Source organism: Prosopis cineraria, unplaced genomic scaffold (assembly GCF_029017545.1).
Source record: "Prosopis cineraria cultivar Desert tree isolate PC_DT_omini unplaced genomic scaffold, ASM2901754v1 PC7, whole genome shotgun sequence".
In the NCBI taxonomy this organism is placed as follows: Eukaryota; Viridiplantae; Streptophyta; class Magnoliopsida; order Fabales; family Fabaceae; genus Prosopis; species Prosopis cineraria.
In genome coordinates this window covers 32,678,899-32,701,000 of record NW_026555338.1, presented here as the reverse complement: position 1 = coordinate 32,701,000, position 22,102 = coordinate 32,678,899, and the positions used below count along the sequence as shown (strand labels likewise).

The 22,102-nt window shown below is 32.0% G+C and overlaps 1 pseudogene; it reads left to right on the top strand.

Annotated features, from left to right (window-relative positions):
• The first annotated feature begins 10,129 nt into the window (after positions 1–10,129).
• Positions 10,130–20,653, top strand: LOC129316753 (probable leucine-rich repeat receptor-like serine/threonine-protein kinase At3g14840; annotated as a pseudogene).
• The last annotated feature ends 1,449 nt before the right edge of the window (positions 20,654–22,102 follow it).

Genomic DNA, 22,102 nt, shown 5'->3' with positions numbered 1-22,102 from the left:
AAACATAAATGGATATTTTTAAAACACAAATGGATATTCTAAAAATTTGCTCATTGTTTATGAAAACATCAAAGGATGTTCTAAATGGTTACTATTATTATATGTAAAGCTCAATCACACCAACTTAAAGCATAAAGAATAACAATTGAACACCAACAAATTGCATTTATCATAAAACAATAACGTGTTTTTACATCCCTTGACAACATAAATTACATTACATTAAAATAAGATAATACAATAAGCTAGATTTTATTTAGCAAACACCTTTAGGCGCAAGTGCAACATTCTCATAGTAAAAGTAAGGAAGTCTAATGTCATTTTATTCCACATTCTCATAATTGTCATTCTCCAAATCAAAATGTCCTCTTTTCTCTCTTCCACTAAAGTTGCAACTCATATGCATCATCAAATGAGAGTCAATTAATAAAGCCTCAGCATATGCATTTGCACCTTCTACTTAACCATGTACATTCCCCCATTTCATCTAATCACCTGGAAATAAACATAATCATCAATCAAGCTTTCAGAAAGGCATAGATTTAATTCAGAAGCATGTACAAAAAGGGTGAGCAAGACTTTAAATTTTTCACCCTTTGACTGCAAATTTTAAGAACTTACAATAAATCGAGAGGTGTTGAATACAAAGGTTTAAGTCTTCTATATACCTCATCTCTTAGAAGATTAATCTCTTTTTCAATTATGTACAAAGCTGTCTTGCATGAGTCCTCAAAAAGGAAGGAGAACTTCAACCCAACAAATCAGCATTCATCAACCCAACACTAGTTATTTATAAAACATAACCAATAACAATGCAAAAGCCAAAATGAGATAACATAGCAAGTCATGTAAGGAGAACTTCAATATTCAATATTTAATGAAGACAAAGTAAAGCAAACCAATCCATCATTCTGGAAGCACGAAAAGGAAGTAACACTCATATATGAAAACTAAGGAAGCAACATTAAGAAATTCATTATATGACTTTAAGCTAGAAGATTTTTATAACTAAAGATTTAAGCTTAAACATATCAGAATTGATAATTTTAATCTAAAATTTTAAATAGAAGTTAAAGAGTAACAGAACAATGAAGAGTGATGAACTTTCACAAGTATCCTAATACTTAAAACAAATGAAGATTCAAATCCATCTACATACAATTTCCATGATTGATTTGCTCCAAATCATTAAACATAAAATTCCAATTCAAAAGATAATTAAAGATATTAGGGGGTGACAAAGCAAACCTCTGCTCATAAAGTGCCAAGGACGCTGAAGAAGAGAATGCATTGTAGAGGTAGTGACCCATCTTATCTCTCAATCGTCCTCCAACACCCCACTATAAAGGTAGTCAACTACCTCCTTTAACAAAGCAATCGACTGAGAAGAATGAAGGAGATAATAACTATAAACAACATGATGCAAGAAGCATAGTTTAAGTAAAAAAACCAATGAGATAAGAGGGAGGGGTGGGTGAATTGTTCGTCACTGCTGCAAGATTGATGGGGTACTTTTATGCCATTGACAATGTTTTGGGATCCTCTGTTGCCATTGGATCACACCCCTTACTTGCTGTCACTGTTAAAATCACAAAGCCAAAACGATCACATAGGAGTTGGAGAGGGAGAGAATTTAGCAAGGACATTTTAGTCTTTTGTTGTTTCTATTTAATGCCAACAAAGGACCTAATGTTCCAAGTCTTTCTTAACAAAATGAAATTGGTCAAGTCTTTTTGGGCAATTTTTCCAACAAAAAAAATGTAGGCGCGTGCACAATTCTTGCTTTTTATGTTTTTTTTATCATGTACTCTCTCCATACCATAACATAAATTATAGTTGATTGGTTTATAATTTACAAACAATATTAATTGAAATCTTAAATTATAAAAAATGTCTATATCTTTTCATTTATATCTCATTAAATGCTCTGTATTAAAATTTCAATACATGATTTTTTCAAAAGAGTAATAAATGAAGTAAGAATGTTGTTAAAGAAATAAATATAAAAATTATTTAATACCTTATATTTTGAATTATGCAATATTTGTAGAAGATGTTTTATATTAAAGTCCGGAGAGAGTGCTTCCTTACCATTGTTTCTTTGTTGCATTACTAAAAAAAATTGTCACATGATATTAAAAAAAATATTGTAGTGTATGTGGTATCAATATAAGTTATAATGATTGAAAAAATATGAATAAAATTTTTATAAAGATACTATTAACTTAGCTTGAATGACACATAAATTGTTACATATCTTTCTATTAGTAAGATAACCAAGCAAAACAATAGCAAAGTCCATGGCAAAAAAGAAGAAGGAAAAACTAGTCATTTAGTTTTTATATTTTTGACTCAAGTGTGACTCAGTTTTAAAACTCAAACTCACTATAACTCAATCCTTGTAATTTTGACTTGCCTATGACTTAATGCTTAATTTTGATTTATTACAATTTAGTTCTTGTAATTTTAACTTTTTAAAATATTGATCCCTTTAGTCATTCTCTGGGTTAGACTCACTTGGTTTTGTGAAGAGTTGTATGAGGCATTGTTTTTGAATTTATAACTTATTGTTCTTATTAGAGAGAGATAAAGAAATATATCATGTAAGAATATGTAATGTCTTGTGCGTAAAATAGCTTAACTTTTTTCTAGCAAAAAGGAAATCGTATAAGGGTATGTTTTGATAACTTTTCAGCGTAAGTTGGAGCGGTCTAAACTTAAATTGGGATGTTAAAAGTTTATCTGATCATGTTTGGATAAAAATAAAAGACAACCAGTATTGAAGGGAGAATAGGCGTTTTCAACAAAGCTACCTTATAGAGCTTTCTAGCTGGCGTTGAGATCTGGTAGGAGACATTATAGCATTTAATGCCTTTCTTTATTTTTTTAGTAGTCTTCTCTCTCTTCATCATCTTTATGAGTGCAAATGAGTCAATCTCTTTGCTCTGCCTTCACAAGTTGAAGCTCTTCACCTCTTTCTTGTTACCGCAAATCTAACCTCCTTTCTATCCAGCATCTCACAATACTAGTGTTCAACTTTTTAAGGTGCCGGTTTCATAGATAGTGGCGGTAGCATCGTCAGAGTTGAGGCCTTTGATGGTGGTTGGTAAGAGCAGAGATAGGAAGATGATGATGATGGTGATGGAGATAAAGATAAAAGGAATAGGAACAAAAGACAAGGGTAGATTTGTCATTGGTGAGTTGCATGCTTCTTGTTATTCATTGAGAGAGAGAGAGAGAGAGAGAGAGGTTGAAGGTTGAAGAAGGAGGCGAACTAGCAAAGGAGTTGATGGGAATAGTAAAAATTAAGATATTTGAATGTAAATCTTAGCCTTACGTACATGATTTTTATTTCTTTTTATTTATATAATTTCAAATATAATAATCTTGATATTTTTTATACAAAAAGTTGATGCCGTCAATTTTTTGACTTATTAATGTATTTATATTTGTAATATACTTTTTAAAAAATTATAGTTTTAACTTTAATATTTTTCTCACAAACGTATATACAAGAAAACTTATGTTTATTTTTTTTATAATCAAAGGAAAACAAAAACTTATATCTATTTTTATCATTATATGTTTCAATTGATTTTTGAATTAAATATTTCAAGAAAATTTTATTTTGTCTAAGTAATTTTTAAAATAAAAAAGTATCTAAACACAAATCACATTAAAGTCACAATTTTTTTTTCTAACCTTAATTAATTCCTAACTCCAATTGTGATTTTTTAATCTAAACAAATACTAAATAATTTTATGCTATGTTTGGATATATATAAATTTGAATTCAAGTCAAATCCATTGTTTGGGTAATTAAAAATGTATGGATTCGAATTTGACCCAAATTTAAATTTAAGTTCTACTTCAATCTCTTTGTAATTTGAAATTCTTTCTAAACCCCTATTATTCAAAATCCTTATTCAATCTCTTTTGTAATTCGATTCAAATCTATGAAAGCTTGATTGGCCTGCTAACGGTAATTGCACTAGACTGCCAAAGTTGACAAAAAACAAGCCGCCACTATTGATCTAGACGAGATAGCTGACTTCCACCAGGACCGAATCGACAGCGACGACGGGGATCAGATGGCTGACTTGCACCAAGATCGAACTGACTCAATCAACAACTGGGATGGGAAGGCCAACTTTCACTGAGACCGAATCATTGATGACTGTGACAATTGAGATTAGACAACCGACTTCTATTGAGACTGGACTAACAGTGATGATAGGGATCGGACGACTGACTTTCATTGGGATCGAAATGAAGGCTATGAATGAGATCAGATGGCTGACTTCTATTGGGTTCAGTGTCAATGGAAGTCAGCCTTTTGATCCTAGTGAAAGTCGGCCTTTCAGTCTCGATCATCCTAGTCATCATCGATCAGGTCTCGGTGAAAGTCGATCATCTGGTCCTGGTTGTCTTGGTCACCAACAGTCTAGTCTTGATGGAAATAGGTCGTTCAAGTTCGGTCATCACGATCACTGACGATTTGGTCCTAGTGGAAATTTGTCGTCCAGTGCCCATCGTCGCTATCGGTCCGGTTCCAATAGAAGTTAGCTATCGAGTCTCCGTCATTTGTGTGGTCCTGGTAGTAGTCAGTAGCCCCATCCTAGTCATCACTGATGCTACAATCCCAATTAGCTTTGACTGTCTGATCCTAGTAGAAGCTGGCCATTCAGACCATCGATTTTGACCAGTCTTTAAAGTTTCTTTTAAATTCAAATATATAATTTAAAATTTAAAAATTTACTTTAAATTCAAACAAAGAATTTTAATATTATAATTTTAAATTATTTATATCATTTAAGCAAAAAACTTAGAATATATAAATTTTAAATTTAAATTCTCAACTTAAATTTATCCATCCAAATACAACCTTATTATTTCAGTAAAACTGACTATCGAGGAACATATTTTAATAAAAAGAATCTAATAATTCTAGCTAACGTTTATGCAGGCTTTCTAATTTTTGAGTCTCGCTTACCATCAGCCTTGACAAATTTGACACGCTTTTGGGGAAGAGTGTGATGAACTCCAAGATCTCTATCGTTGATCCTACTCTGACACATCTATGAGTTGTCGAGACTCAGCAGCCACTCAAAGTCATAATACTAATTGGATCAGCCCAATCGTCTAGTTTACGATCGTAGTTTGCTTTGCGGGTAAAGGGCTTTTGAGGTGATTAATTGTGTGTTTGGATAAGGGAAATAATCGATTTTTTACCCCAAAATTGATTTTTTCAGCTAATTTACCCAAACAGTCAAAAAAGGTGAAAAATCAATTGTGAGGCAAGACGCACATTTTCCCGTAAGCTCCCTCCGTCAACTTTTCTGCCAAAAATTGATCAAAAGTGTTGGGAAAAATTACAAAGAAAGGCCCAAGAAATAATTATAAAAAAGGCACAACATTAAATAAAAATAAAACCAAACTCTCTTCTCTTAACTTTTTTCTTAATAAAATTCAAATTTTGTATCCTTAAAAAATTAATGTTTGGTATTTAAGAATTAAATTATATAGTAATTTATATAGATAAAATTGATTCTGATTAAATTATTCAAACATCTTCAATTCTGTTAAAATTAATTTTTAAAAAATAGTATCCAAATAAATTACGTTATAACATAATCAATTATGATTAAAATCTACCACTTAATTAATTATTTTTATAATCTATTATACCCAACTGAAATCCAAACGAGCACTAAAATGTTGTGGATGCACACACACTCTCTTCGGACCATTAAGACATTTTTTAAAAATTTTATTTAATTTAAAATATAAAGTATTGAATAACTTGTATAATTACTTTTTTAAATATATTCTATTTTATTTATTTTTTTTAAAAATAATATATTAAAATTTTAATTACCATTATTAAAACCTTTATATAGGATATTTAATGAGGATATAATTAAAAAAATATAAATTTTTTAAAAAAATTAAGATTTCAATTAATATTTTTAAAAATCATAAATTAGTTACCGTTACCCTGTATTTTGGTCTGGATAGAGCATATATATTGGTAAAACACGAGGCAGCGCTTAAAAACCGCATTAAGCCATGATTAAACGTGGGGAAGAAAATCCCACAGCATCATAACAAATGACGTAGTATAAGTGACATAGTAAAAAAAAAATTCGTTCTTTTTATTTATTTGATTGGGGCCGTGTTGGGTAGCTGTAAGAAGATGGATGTAAAGAATATAGTAACGATCATTTAATTTTATGTTAAGTTAATTTATTTTGTTGTAAGAACTAATTAAGCAGGGATAAATTGGCAAAAATTGTTTAGTCCTTTTTTTTTAATTATTTGACATTTCCTCCATTCTTATTTATCGTTGACACAGACAAATCGCATGAGGTGGCATGCATCGTTTGAACTTATCAAGTTTTATCTGTTTTACTTTTTAATCATGCTTATGGTTTCGTGATCAGGTGTTGTTTTTGAGTTTGTGGTCTTCACAAATGAGAGAGTCAACACGCGACATTACTCACGTTGTCCAATTTTTGTCTTGTCAAGGTTTCCTTCATGGCAACAACCAACCACCCTTTTCCTCTATTCATCTTTCTTTATTTTTAATCCTTTACATGTTATTTGTTAAAAAAAAAAAACATTTCTCATTCAATCACTTGGCTTGCTCTCTTAACTTTTTTCTTTTTAAGTATAAAGAATAGATTCGTCAATATTAGAAAATACCTCTCATGAAATACCGAGTTGCTCTCTTAACTTTTATTGATTGTAAATAGTCAGTAATAATTTGTATTTGTGATCGGTGAGATGATATTCTAATTATAATTCAATATAAACATTTTACATACATGTGCATTTGTTTTTTAAGGTTAAGGACTGCTAGTCTATATTGCTTTTGGGCTATCAAGACATAGGATAACCATCACCCATATACATAACATTTGAGCTTTATTTCATCGTTTTATACATGGCAAATATTTTTCTAGAGTTATTGTAAGAATTATTTCTTTTTATTAAAAATTCCTTACCAACAACTTGATAGAAAACTCAAATATAACTCAACTCATCCACTGTAACGAATCTGAGTTTTACACGGAAGTAGAGCATTCATATGATTTCTAATCGTTTTTTTTTTCCTTTCATGAATTTATAATTTCAATTAAATAAAAAATTTGATAGAAAATTACACAGACCACAATATTTATCATGCAAGATCAAAAATATATTAATATATATACAGAATCATTAATTAACTAACCATATTTAGTTGGCTCAACGAGTTCCGTGGAAGAGTCATAGAGACAATAATTAAGACGAGGGATCAATAATTGAAAAGGAAGACCAACTGGAAATAGATGTCGGCTAAAACCTTTCATGCATTATGCACATGTATGGTCGAATCATATGATCAATGGTTTATACTATTTGAGTCAATATTTGCACGCTAATAAATTATCATTTCATTATGGCCGTTAACTTTATATGATTATGACCGTCAAGCAAATTCCCATGCATGAATTAATGTGGAGGGAACCAGAACCTTGCATATTCGCGGCATTCCACTTTTCGCTCTTAAACTAACCTCTGTCACATCAAACGCTGTTTGAGGTAACTAATTCCTGAGAGATTATTCAATTTTTTTAACACTTGCTCTTTGGCCAAAAACAATCATCATATATACATACATGTATTATATAATCCATCCATTTAATAACGCAAGATATTTTTAAAAAAGTTAAATATTAAAAAATTAAGATGTTTTTAATCTTTTAAAATATAATCATTATTTTTTAAAAAGTGTCCCTATTAATAGTATTTTTATATTTATTATAAATTTTTTAATAAAAATAAATATAAAAAGATAATGTTAATTTAAAAGTAAATAATTACTTTATTAGAATGAAATTTAGTTAAAAATATTTTATATTTTTAAATGAAGGGAGTACATTTTCATTAAAAAAAAATTAAAAAATCTTGGAGCAGGACCAAAATAAGTTCAGGAAACATAACCTCTTGCACACTTTTTTTTCCCCTTCAAATGTTGGAGTGGGACAATTTAAAGTTTAAACTTTAAACACGACACTTTCCTTTCCTTCGCAAGAAAGAGAGAAGACACACTTCACAATCCATCCTGAGCTTATCCTCGCTGAGAGCATAGGAATAGGTAGGCTCCCAAAATTTACACCTGAAATAAATATTTATTTATTTATTTTACTATACACAAGTATCTTCTCATTAAAAATAATTATATTTGAGATAAGGTGGAATATTAAATATAAATATTCATTTTAATAAAAATTTAAATTTTGGTTTCTCATGTAATGAGAGATTAGCCTCTTAAGTTGAACTCAACTCTTATTAACATACTCATACATGAAAATGATGATAATTAAAGGCAACACAATATATACGTGGCAACATGCAAGAATATGTATGTATGTATGTATCTAACTCAAGGGTTTTTGGCTGGCTTTAGTTGCTCTTCATCTTACCGTGGTAAATGAAATTTTCATTTGACAACAACCAACCACCTTTTCTGCTACCAGTGAGAAAGAGAATTTTGAAACCGATTAAAGAACATATTCTAAATCAATTTTGGAAGTGGTTTAGATGAAGACTTTCTAAACCATATGCGCAACACCCAATAATTCAGAAAGGGTGGTTTAAATAACATATTTTGCACCCCTGTACCGGTGAAAAATCACATAAAATTCTACCGGAAATTTAAAAAACCAAAAACCAACACTTTTTCCCCTCGATTTCATCTTTCACTATTTTTTTTAACATAATATTAGCCCTACTTGTCAATAAATCACATTTCAAATTCAAATACCCGGCTTGTTTACTCAACTATTTTATTAGTTATAAACGGGTTGGTTAATAATTCACATTTGTGATTGATGAGATGATAATCTAATTATGATCAATCAAAAATATTTTACACGTTACGCGTATTTCTTATGGATAATATATGATTAATAAAGTTCATTTTAGGGTTTAGGGTTTAGCTATATAATATTTGAGCTTATTTTATTGTTCTATTACAAATATTTTCCTAAAGTTTACACCTATTTTATTAATTAAGTATTATTTGTCTAATAAAGAGTTGCTATTAATTGATAAAATACGTACTTTACAACTTAAACGTAAAGACTCTCAATTCGGCTATAATTATATGTTTAGGGGTCAACACTTGGCCCCTCCCATTGCTTGTGTATTTCTTAATTTTGACCGTTGAAGTTTGCTCTGTGACTTTTCTAACCACTGGAGTGTTTTGGTGGGCGAGAACATTTCAAATTTTATATGCCAATTTTATAAATACTAATTATTCACAGTTGATGAATATCATGAAATTAATTTTTTTTTCGGGTGAGATATATCATGAAGTTAATTTAGTTTCCCACAATACTTCCTTTTGTTTATTTCTCCTTCCGGTCTACAATATAAATTATTATTAATTAATATATGTTTTTAAACAAGTTATTTAAAATCTTAATTCTTTTAAAAATTTAACATCTTTCAAATCACACTCTTGAATAGAATAAGCACAACAGTTAACTTATGCAAAAAACCATTTTTAATTACCTGAATAAAATATAATAAATTAATGGTATAATTTGGAAAAATACATGTAAAACCTATCAAATATCTAATATTTTGGATCAAATAAGACTTCTAGAAAACATCATATATTATAGCTCATATGGAGTATAAGATAAATTATCACATGCTTCATTGTTTTTTATAACTAAAATTATAAATTTTAAGAAGTACTTATTACATTTTTCCAAATTGCCTCTAATAAATGGATAATATCATTAAATTAGAGAACAAAAGTAAACATTAATTATAAAGATATTTTAGTCCAAACTTTTTAATTTCTAACATAATTATTAAGATTACAAACTTTTTTTAAGAAAATTTACTTATAATTTAAAAACTGATTGGGTATTTACATTTTTTTTGTGTGGAAGTTTTTTTTTTTTAGTTGCCCAAAATATTTCCACAGTCAGCATCCGTGGACTAATTTTCAGAAAAATCTAAACATTATCTAAAGAGTTATCCTTTTTTAAGTAATATTTTTTTTATATATGCTTCCGGGAAGTTGCATGCTTGTTGAATCGCGGACGGACATCGTCCCTGTCTCGTTCATTAATTTAGTAGGTGTCGGTCAGCCTCACTTCTCTCATTGATCTGCGCGGGACATCACTTTGACTTCACGGCTAGTAATAGTATTATCGTATGGATTCCAAGTAAATGAGCATCGATTGCGAATCCAAGTAAATGACTAAGCTAAATGCCATTTTCAAGGCCAATAGAAGTCGTCGTCTCTACACATGTTAACTACAAATGAATCTTATTACCTCTCTCTTTAATTTCTTTATACAGGCCTTTCACAATTAAAAGCAGAGACCAGTTGATCAGCTTCAGGATCATGAGCACCATGAAGTTGAAGTACCCGACTCGTCCTCACTGTCCCCTTACTCTGCTCCTAATTCTCTTCTGCTGCTTCTCCTTCTGGAATCATCACTTCACCAGATGAAGGTATATAGCTCTTGTATTTTGAACACATACTAATGTAATAAATGAATCTTATTATCTCTCTAGCTGTTTAATTAATTTCTTTGTGTGTGTGTGTGTGTGTGTAGTGAAGGCTTTGCGAACGATAGGTGAGAAACTGGGAAAGAATTGGGACTTGAACGTAGATCCATGTCCTACCAATGGAAGTCGCGGATGGAAGTCGAATCAAGATGATGCTGTCGAATGCGATTGCACTAGTATTGATGATAGTTTCTGTCACGTTACCAATATGTACGTCTTTCTCCATATAATCATTATCTCTAATTCTCTATCTATCCTTCTGCAATGGGATTAATTCATTCTTGGTACACTTCTTTTTGATCTATTTCCTTGTGCATCCCTTTATTTTATTAATATACCCTGTTCTTAATTATGTTTTTGAAATTAAGAAAATTAATTGAAAACTAGTTAAATGTTAATTACGTTTATAATTTTACAAAACCAAGAAGCGATAGGGATGGAAAAAAAAATATATATCGTGAATTAAACCAAGGGTGAAAGACACAACGATAGTTTAAATGAATCATAATGGTTTATTAAATTTTGTCAACCGTGATGTATTAAAAACCAATACATCAAGTCTCAGAGCTTATTTGATTGCTAGAAATGATGCAAATGAGATAGATTAAAGAAATAAAATAAAAATAAAATGATCAAAATATAAAAGGAATACAAATTCAACATATTCATGAGAAGAGAAGGGCAATAATTTATGTAAGATTAAGATTCATGAATTATAAAATTTATAAAAAGTGTGATGATTCGTATATTTATATTATATAATATTAAATTTTATTATGTATATTATGATGGGAGGGTAATTTAGTTTATCTTTGTTTTAATTTGTTTAATATATTCCATTCCCATAATTTTTAACAACCAAACAGCTCCCTAAACTTCCTCGCTTTATTATTATGCATTTTTGGCCAAACTACACAAACCAATGAGTTAGTTAATTATTCTTAAAATTACACACTTTTTTAGGTTTAACTCTTATATTTAAATAGGATATCTTAATTAGAAAATATAATTAAATAAATCCCTACTTAATAGTATATTGCAAAGTAACCAACTCTATACTAGACATGGATTTGCATCCTATGGGTGACCTAAATTTATTCATTCAACAAGTATTTCATGAAGTATGATAATAACTGTTTGATTTCAACTATAAACAGTTTTTTTAATATAATACTTAAAAAATGTTAAATTTCAAATTTTTTTTTAAAAAAAACACATTCAAGGGGTGTTTTGATAGAATGATTGTGATGATTGTTTTGAATTTTTAAAAGAAAATAAATCTTAATTATTTTCAAGTATAGAAAATTAATCTATAATAATTGAGATAAGTCGGTGTATATTTAGAACTCCCACCAATGCAAATCACAAGAGTGATTTGGAGATGCTCATGTTTTTGAAACATTGCGATAAGCACACGCATTTCTTGGTTTCCCGTCGTTGTACTCGTTAGCGTCAGCACCATCCCCAATTCACCATTAATCCAAAATCAAAATTAATCAAATTATTACTTATTATTTCTTCTGTCTTAAATTATAAGACAATGCTAAAAATATTATATTGTTTCAAAATATAAAATAATTTAAAATAAAGAGAGAATTAAAATGATGTTGTAAAGTAATGATATTGAAACATATTTTAAAAGTTCATAATTTTATTTTGAAGACAAGTTTATAAATTAGAGCTTATTGTTATGCATAATCTTCCCTGCGGAGTGAGGGAGCGTTAGAAAACTCCCGCATGCGCAGAAATTAAAAAATGTACAAGTTCATGTGGACTAAAATAGCAGTATATTGGAAGGAAATTGAGTTCATCATTACTTGACGATCTTTCGTTTGCGTGATTGGATGAACGTGAAGTTTACTGAAAGAACAAAATCTCCACGGGACGCTCCCGCCAGAACTGGCGAGGCTGCCTTACCTTCAAGAACTGTATGTTTTTCTGGAACTTCAATTCACACTCATAATGCAGTTCTTTCGTTAGCTAATGTTTCTGCCTCATTTCGTCCTCTTCTGTGCGTGCTTCCAGTGACCTCACTCGCAATTACCTTAATGGCACAATCCCTCCAGAATGGGGCTCCATGCAACGCATGGTTAAAATGTACCTTCCTCTCTCAACCTTTGTCTTGTTTTGTTTTTTGTTTTCGTAGAGTATATATGTATTTGATTTTTAGTATAAAGAATCTGATTTTGGTTTCGTCAAATTTACATGATTCTATTGATGCATTTTTCTCGATTACGGCAGTTCGCTTCTAATAAACCGGCTAACCGGTAGAATACCGCCAGAGCTAGGAAACATTTCCACCCTCGAGAGTTTGTGAGTGCTGTCAACTAATCTCAGCGAAGAATTTTTCCTGTTTTAATTTTCTGAAGTTTTTGGTGGAAATTAACTCTACCTAAACCCAAAATGGATAGGGTCCTGGAGTCCAATCAATTGTCTGGAAATCTTCCTCCAGAACTTGGGAATCTTACCGACATTCGAAGACTGTAAGCTCCTGCTTTGATTTACCAATTGCCATTCATAATCGTTGTACTATCTTCTTTTGGACGTTTCATCTCCTTGATTGATTTCTGAAGTCCAAACTTCGATTTGAATCCTTCAATATCTTTGAAATTTGAATTTCTTGTCGTATATTTATAATCTTTTGTTGTCGCCTTAGGCTACTTACTTCCAATAATTTTACTGGAGAGTTACCTCCAACATTATCCAAGCTCACTGCACTGCGGGAATTGTGAGCTTCCTTTTTTATTTTCCTCTTATATCATTGATGCCTAAACTGCATGGTTATTTTCAGTTCTCAAGTCTAAACTAACAGTTTCAGTTCCAAAACAAAAAAGAACAAACTAACAGTCACTTTTCCTTGCACCTCACCGGTTGCAGTCGAATCGGAGACAATCAATTTTCTGGAAAGATCCCTGATTTTATTCAGAGCTGGACGAGTCTCGAGAGAGTGCAAGAACCTCCCACTACACTTTTTCCCCTCATGAGCTCTAATTGGTTTTAATTATTTTTTTTCTGGGGCCAAAACTGGTTTTAATTATTGAGCTACACAATATCTTTGAATCTGAATCATCAATCCTTGTTTTGGCAGGGTGATTGAAGGGAGTGGTTTAAGCGGGCCAATTCCTCCTGCAATTTCGCTTCCGGAAACACTGGTTCAATTGTAAGTATAGCATAATGATTTACATTGTGGTTGACTTGCATTTTAGTTATGTTCAGCTATGATTGAAAATGATTTGCAGGAGGATTAGTGATCTGAATGGATCTGAATATTCAAATTTGCTACAACTTCAAAAATTGCAAAAGTTGGAAATACTGTGAGAATTGTTTCGATTGATTAACTTTGGCCAACATAATATGGTTTTGATTAATGTTTCTCACCTCCACTCCACTTTTTCAGTCAATGTTTCACTAATGCAACTTTAATTTGATGATAGAAAATAAAAAGGAGAGGTACTAAACTACTGATACTTCTTTGCTGTCGATCTGATTGCTTCACAGGATATTGAGGAATTGCAAAATTAATGGAACAATACCTGATGATCTTGGGAGTATGACAGGTTTAACAACAATGTAAGTTCTCATTTATTTCTTGAAAACTAAAAAAAAAAAAATCATTGGTGTAATACACGGCCGTGGTTATTCAAAAAATGAAAGGAGGACATGATTCGAGAATGAACAGTAATTAAATTTTATAAAAATGGCGCCAACTAAACTTTTTTAACATGATATACTTTTAACTTTACGTTTGCTTTCTTCTGAGTTTCTTAGACATCTTGATTATCTATATGCATACACACACACAAACACACGTGCATATATATAAACATTCTTTTCCCCTGGCAGAGACCTCAGCTTTAACAATTTGAGTGGACCTATTCCAGACAACTTTCAAAACCTAAGAAGGACGAACTACATGTAAGAAATCTTTCACAGTTTGTTTACTCTAAGATAGAGGTATATATTTCATCCAGTGGCTGAAATTTCAGAAGATCGTATGTTCTGTTTGTTAATACATGCCAATGTAACGTTTTACCCTGTCAAAGGATCATGCCCTGCTTTGAAGGAGAGAAAGAGGAAGGAAATTAAAGAATGGAAAAGACAGTATAATGCAAGAGATAAAGGAGAGAAAAATGATAAAACTTTTCATTTCTGGTTCAATAAACATGACTTGCATTCACATCTTTGATCTTTGTCAGTGTCTAAATTAAATCTTTCATTCAGCCATTTCTTTATAGAAATTGATTTAGAATAATTTTTATAGAATGATCTTTTTGATCTATTGCTAATTAGTTCATATTATTTTTTGAAATTCTGTTTGCATAGATTTTTGACTGGAAACCTTCTCACGGGATCAATACCTCCATGGATAAATGCTTTACAGTCCGCTCATGTGTGAGTTCTCTTTCCCATGCTTCATATGTGAGTCTTAAATTCAATAATTCATATCTTATATGGTCAAAATAGTGGAAAATGCATGATTTTTTTCCCCCGACGGAACCTCCAGAACAATCAGCATTATGCATGTGAATTGTTTTCCTACGAAACAAAATGAAAATGGGATTACCTGGCTTGTGTGATTTCAAAAAGAAACCAAAATAATAAAAGGCGAAGATCACTCGGTAAACACTTGGCATGATCTTGAAGCTGTAAAAAGATGTGCAGCTCAGAGAAACCAGAGAACGACTAAGGAAGACGATCTTGTTCAAAGGAGTGTCAAAAAGATATGTCTTGAAGCTGAAGATAAGGATGATTTGAAGGGGAGGATGTGGTGAGAAAAGCTCTCACTTGCGGGAAGTGTAGCCTGCCTGCCAGAGGACTAATTTGTTACAAGGAGTCGAGAACTCATTGCTCAGCTTCATTAGGATCTCGTATGGTGACAACTGGCCACCTAATGAGGAAATCAATATGGACGCAGAAGAGGACTAGAGGAGAAACCTCTTGAAATGATTGAGATGGCCAGAGAGCTTGCAAAACTCTATCTGATGGCGCCAAACTCAGATCAGAATGGAAAGAATTCTATCACTTTTGGAAGGTTGCATTGATCCTATCGCTACTAGGAAGGCGGCTAAGCCCCATTTGGTACATGGCAATATAAAAAGTCAAAAAATACCCTGCTAAGTTATTTTATGATATAAGGGAAAGGAGCAATTTAGTTTTTGTTTTTACTTTAAGTTATTTCCAAGCATATCATTTTCTATTTTATCAAATATTACTCAGTAAAAAATTTTGTTTCTTCTCCTATGCCTCCCAAACTCATTTTTTCCAAACCTATTCCCACCTCCGTCCTGTCTCAATTTCACTAAAAATATTTTTCCCAACAAAATGGGGCAAGTTTTCAAGTCTTGGAAACCAGATTGCCAAGATTTTGGGGCATGAAAGATTTTGTGCTCATACATGGAGTTGAAAGACGAGATTGGGTTAGCTTGGTAGTTGATGGGTAGCTCACCTAACGAGCTGTCAAGGAAATCATTTAGAAAAATTTTGTGCTCATGCATTGAGTTGAAGGAAGAATCTGTTCATTGATGTCGATATTCTAAGGCTTGTTTGCCTTGTGTTTCATTATAATTCTATGTAGCTTTATCCAAGATTCTGAAATGAATTTTATCACTCGTACATAGGGATCTTTCGTACAATAAATTTGGCATCGGAAACTCAGGGCAACAGACATGTTCAAAAAGTAAAATGTAAGATTTCTTGCACATGTATGAATTTGTTTGAACGTTAAAAATCTATATGATCCTTGACAATTTGTTACATGCTCTAGGAACTTTTTTGCAAGCTCGTCAATATTGGGAAACAACTCGTAAGTTTTATCTGGTACAAGCTAAATTATTTTCATTACATATATGTAGCTTAAACCTTGTACCATATATGATGGGGTTCTGCTGACTTGTTTTGCTCTTTTAACCTTACTTAGAGGAATGCCTTTGTGTTTGAGAAAAAGCAGTAGCTGTTCTTAAAGTAAGTTCCGTGTAAATTTTTTCTTTACATTTTTAAGATCTTGGCATCTCACCATTGCTTTAGCATTTGGAATTTGGATATTGGAGCTCCTCTGGGCACAAGGATAAGGGGGGAAATTTCTACCATAGACAATATATCATGTTTTTACGTCATGACCTTCTGCCACCCAGCTATAATATTTAATTTGAAGGAGCCTCTACTTTGTTGTAATTTTTGAGATCAAAGTTTCTTAATTAGTTTGATTCATTTCAATGGTTATTTACCCGGTTTTACTTGTTCCAGCACAACGCTCTCTCTATATAAATTGTGGTGGGCATGAGGTAAACGTCAATGGAAAAACATATGAAGACGATTCAAATGATGATGGACCATCTAGATTCAACCTTCACAGTGAATCAAACTGGGCATTAAGCACCACTGGTTATTACTTGGATGTTAATATGACTGGGAAAGACTACCACACCTGGTCAACTGATAATTCTAGTCTTTTTATGACCGATGCTGCATTGTATATGAATGCACGTGTTACTCCCATTTGCTGACTTGTTATGGATATTGCCTGCAAAATGGAAACTACACCGTGAAACTCCATTTTGCGGAGATAATGTTCAATGATGATCAGACATATAGCAGCCTCGGAAGGCGTGTATTTGACATCTTCATTCAGGTACGTGCCTGCATCATCTTTCTACTAATGTCAATTGTCACGCTGAGATTTAATGAAAAACAAGGACTTTTAACCTTTTTGTCAGTAGATGCCTTTGTTATTATTATTTTTTAACCAACGTCAGTAGATTCCTTTAGGTCCTAACTCCTAAGGATATATATATTATGTCTATGAACATGGGGTAATATTTCAGGAGTGCATCCAACCATGAGCATTAGCTCAAATGTGGGACCTAACCTGTAGGTATCAAGTGCAAAGCTAACTTAGACTGATATCAGCTTAGATAGCTTTAGAATAATACTGAACAAATCATTCAGAATTTCTCCATTAAACTAGATTCAAATCCTCTTCTTTTCTTCATATAAATTCAACTCATTCAAGTTTTCTTACATCCAATATCCTCGTAATATCAGATTTGTAGGGATTGTTTTCCTAGTATTTTGACTTCTGGGATAAAATGACTGCTAGAATATTTCCAATAGTCTCGAAAACTGCAGATATTAAGGTTTGGACTGAAGTCTTGCAGGGAAAAAGAGTGCAGGGGAATTTCAATATTGCGAAAGTAGCAGGAGGAGTTCGGAAGCCAATAACAATACCATTCACTGCTGTTGTCACTGATAATACCTTGGAGATTAGATTATATTGGGCTGGAAAAGGGACAACTGCCATCCCATTTAAATCAGTATATGGTCCTCTCATATCAGCTATAACTGTGGATTCTGGTGGGCTGTTAAGTTCTAAATTTTCTGCCACCTTCTTGGTGGTATCACTATCATCTAATACATTGAAATTTTTTTATTAAAATCGAACAGACTCTCCGCCCCCACAAGAAAATGGAATATCTATAGGGGCTGTGGCAGGAATTGTAGTTGCAGGAGCAGTTATTGTGATCTTCATACTTGGTATACTGTGGTGGAGGGGCTGTATAGGACACAAAAGTTCATTAGCTAAAGGTAATTATAAAATTATTGCTCTCGTCATCATGCCATCCAGTCCTATCCTGTAAAAATCTGCCCATCCTCCTCCTCCTTATTTGTGTGGTATGATTTTGTGTCTTGACATAATTTGAGATGGCAATTATTTCACCTTATGCATGATCTTAAAATCTCTAATTTCTATTTATTTTCCTTGTAGATCTCAAGGGCTTGGATCATAGAACTAATATATTTACCTTGAGAGAAATCAATGCAGCAACGAGCAACTTTAGTGCTGCTAATAAGATAGGGGAAGGGGGGTTTGGTCCTGTTTACAAGGTTGTACGTAGCATGACGTTCTATTAAATAGAATGCATGATCTATTGCAATTGAGTTTCTTGCTTATTTGAAATCCCTTTAACTTGATATCATATCAAAAAATGCAGGGCATTCTCTTAGACGGCACAATAATTGCAGTTAAGCAACTATCTGCTAAATCAAGGCAAGGCAATCGTGAATTTATAAATGAAATAGGCATGATCTCTGCTTTGCAACACCCGTGTCTTGTGAAGCTTTACGGCTGTTGTGTTGAAGGAGATCATTTGTTGCTGATATATGAGTTTATGGAAAATAATAGTCTTGCTCGTGCTTTATTTGGTAAATTATTGAACTTTTTCTTGCCTGTTTTGTAATAATCCAATATCTTAGAATATGCATACTTGGCTATATGATAATGTGGTCTAATTTCTATCACATTCATAAATGAAGGCCGAGAAGAATTCAAGTTAAAATTGGATTGGCCAACAAGACACAAGATTTGTGTTGGTATTGCTAGAGGTTTGGCTTATCTCCATGAAGAATCAAGATTGAAGATCATTCATAGAGACATCAAGGCCACTAATGTATTGCTTGATGAAGATCTCAACCCCAAGATATCTGATTTTGGTCTTGTTGAAGAGGAAAGTACACATATAAGCACTAGAATTGCTGGCACTTAGTGAGTTACCGTTTTGTTACTTTTTTTTGGTTGGGATTTTATTGATAAATATATTGTACATATTATTAAGCCATAACGAATTGTGCTGGCTTATCATGTGCAATTTTTTCAATCTATTACGATTTGATTAGATAATTTCTCTTGTAGACTAATTATAATGGATGCATTTTGCTTTTCTTCTTTTTTACAGTGGATATATGGCACCTGAATATGCAATGCATGGTTATTTAACCAATAAAGCATATATTTATAGTTTTGGAATTGTTGCTTTGGAAATTGTTAGTGGGAGGGGTAGCACCATTTACCGGGCAAAGGAGGAAGCATTCCATCTTCTTGACTGGGTAAAATATTCTCAAGCTCTCTCGTGATCATTTCAATTTTATTTTCCATGACATGGTCTATAGGGGCTATTTGTTGGGTACATGACTTCGCAAAAAACCTCATTCATTTTTCTTCTGGCACGACAAGGACCCTTTCAGTGCCATTTCACACTGATCAAAAGTAAATTGCTGTGATTTCCCCCTTTAAGACATCTAAACAATTTTCATCAGTTCTTTTCTTATTTCTGCAGTAAGACTTTTATTCAAGTCTTACAATGAGATCTTTTAGTTCAAACTTGGGGGCTATGGTTTTGACTGCTTCATTCTGGTATAAGCTATACCAGAAAAGGATGCTTCCATTTTATTTCCTGCATAATTACATGATTCTTCGCGACTTTCATTCTCCTTGCAAATTTTTATTGTTATCAATGACATGGAAAAGTCTGTTACTATTTTAATTTGACTAGGCACGTCTCTTGAAAGAAAAAGGAGAATTAATGGAGCTGGTTGATCGAATGTTGGGCTCAGACTTTGACAAAGAGGAAGTAATGGTGATGATCAAAGTGGCTCTCCTTTGCACTAATGTCACCCCAGTAGTCAGGCCTACCATGTCTTCAGTGGTAAGCATGCTTGAAGGCAGAAGTTTAGCTGAGGAGTCAGTTTCAGAGGTAAGTGAGGCATTCGACGAGAAGAAGCTGGAGATGATGAGAAGGTACTATAATGAAATAGAAGAAAGTAATATGACTGAGATTCAAGAACAAGGTACGACAGCGGACGAAAAATGTGCTGCTTCATCAACATCAACAACAGATCTCTATCCTCTACATTTGGACTCCTCTTACTGGAACAAAAGAGATTAGAGAATGTTGCAATCTACTGAAACTGCACGTTCTGCATTATTCTAGCTATGGCTTGCTACAAATTGATGTACTGGGACTTTTATTTTCCTTTTCCTTCTTATTCTTTTGTTATCCAACCATTTTTTTCCCCTCATGAAGTATCTTAGTTTAATATATCGTTTAAGAGAACAGCTTCCTAAACTTTGTGGCACTCGTAAAATGGTTCAATTAGCAAGGATGATTGTGTTTAGAGAGCATTTGTGAAAAGTTGAGGATGCTTAGCTACTAATTGTTTCAACCATTTTACAGGATATATATCATTGTCATGGGAGAGAAATATTGTCAAATAAATTAATTTTTCTTATTAATGAAAATTCAAACTTTGATTCATCATATTATAAGAAAATAGTCCCTTCCGTTAGAGTTAATAATCTTGTTGATTGAGAAATATGTATTTTAAACTACAAAACAAAAAATATTCAATATATTTTTTTGACTCTTTTCACATGAACTAAAATTCCAAGAAAATTATCAAATAGGTTGGTGGTATTGACAAAAAGTAGCAGGTCGCAGGGTCATTTCCAGAATGTTGTTGTCTATTTGCCTATCCTACAGACTACAATCCACATATTCAACTTGTGATGACCCATTTATGTGTGTGATATGTGTATATTATAATATATATATATATATATATATATCTAATATAAAACTCCAAAAAAATCACACATTCATGAACTACGAATAATATGGCTCGTTTTCTTAAGCTTGGCATGACCAGACCCATGCCAGTTTAAGGAAAAAAAATGAAAAATCTCTTCTGGGTAAACCCAAAGGAAAGCAATCCAACTTTGTAAATCCATATTAAAAAAAAAGAAAGAAAGGAAAGGAAAGAAAAGAAAAGTGGTTTTGAAAGCTAAATAATTGCCATGAAAAATCAGAATTTCAAAGCTGATATATATTTGCCCATTGTGATCCCCACACACTTCTATTAAATTCTGCCTAATCCTATTTAAAAATCATTTTAAACATATTTTACCGAAATTAAGAAAAATTTTAAAATTTAACTTTGTCTGAAAATTTAAAAAATTCTCAACTTTATTCCTATTAAATTTATATATTTTAATCATAAATTTTCTCTCTCCAACATTCAATAGATGATAAAAAAAATTTATGATAAAAATTTATTGATATGACTTATAAATAAAACAAAAAAAAAACTTTTCTATACTTTAGAAGTAAGACCAAAAAGAGTATCTTATCATCGGTTCAAGTTTAGCCTTTCGATATATCATGAGTTTTATGCTTTCTCATTTATCTGACTTCTAATGTAAACATTATTAAATATTAATTAATGCAACTTATGCATTTAATTTTAATTACTCGATGGTGTTCTCGGAAACATGAAAATGAGGCATATAGTACTGTGGATCCCTTTAGGGCGAAAAAGGACGGTGATTTCACATGGCGGTGCCAGACCATATATTCATTTTTTTTTTTTTGGTATACAGTGGGGTAAAGTCCAAATAAAATTACATCAAAATTAATCATGGATAAGTCAAGCTACAATAAATCAAGTAAACTTTTGCAAACCATATATACACAATTGTAATAGAGTCAAATTCAATTGTAACATTCCTTACACCCAAGCTTTGCAGCATAAAGAAGCCAAACCATACTTTCCATAACTCTGCTTTCAAAACTATACACCAACCTACTCTATTAATAAAGCCCCCTCTCCATTCATCATTGATTTTTCTTATTACTCCTCCACAACTAGCAACACCAGGGCAACAACACCATCAATATTTAGTTTCAACCAT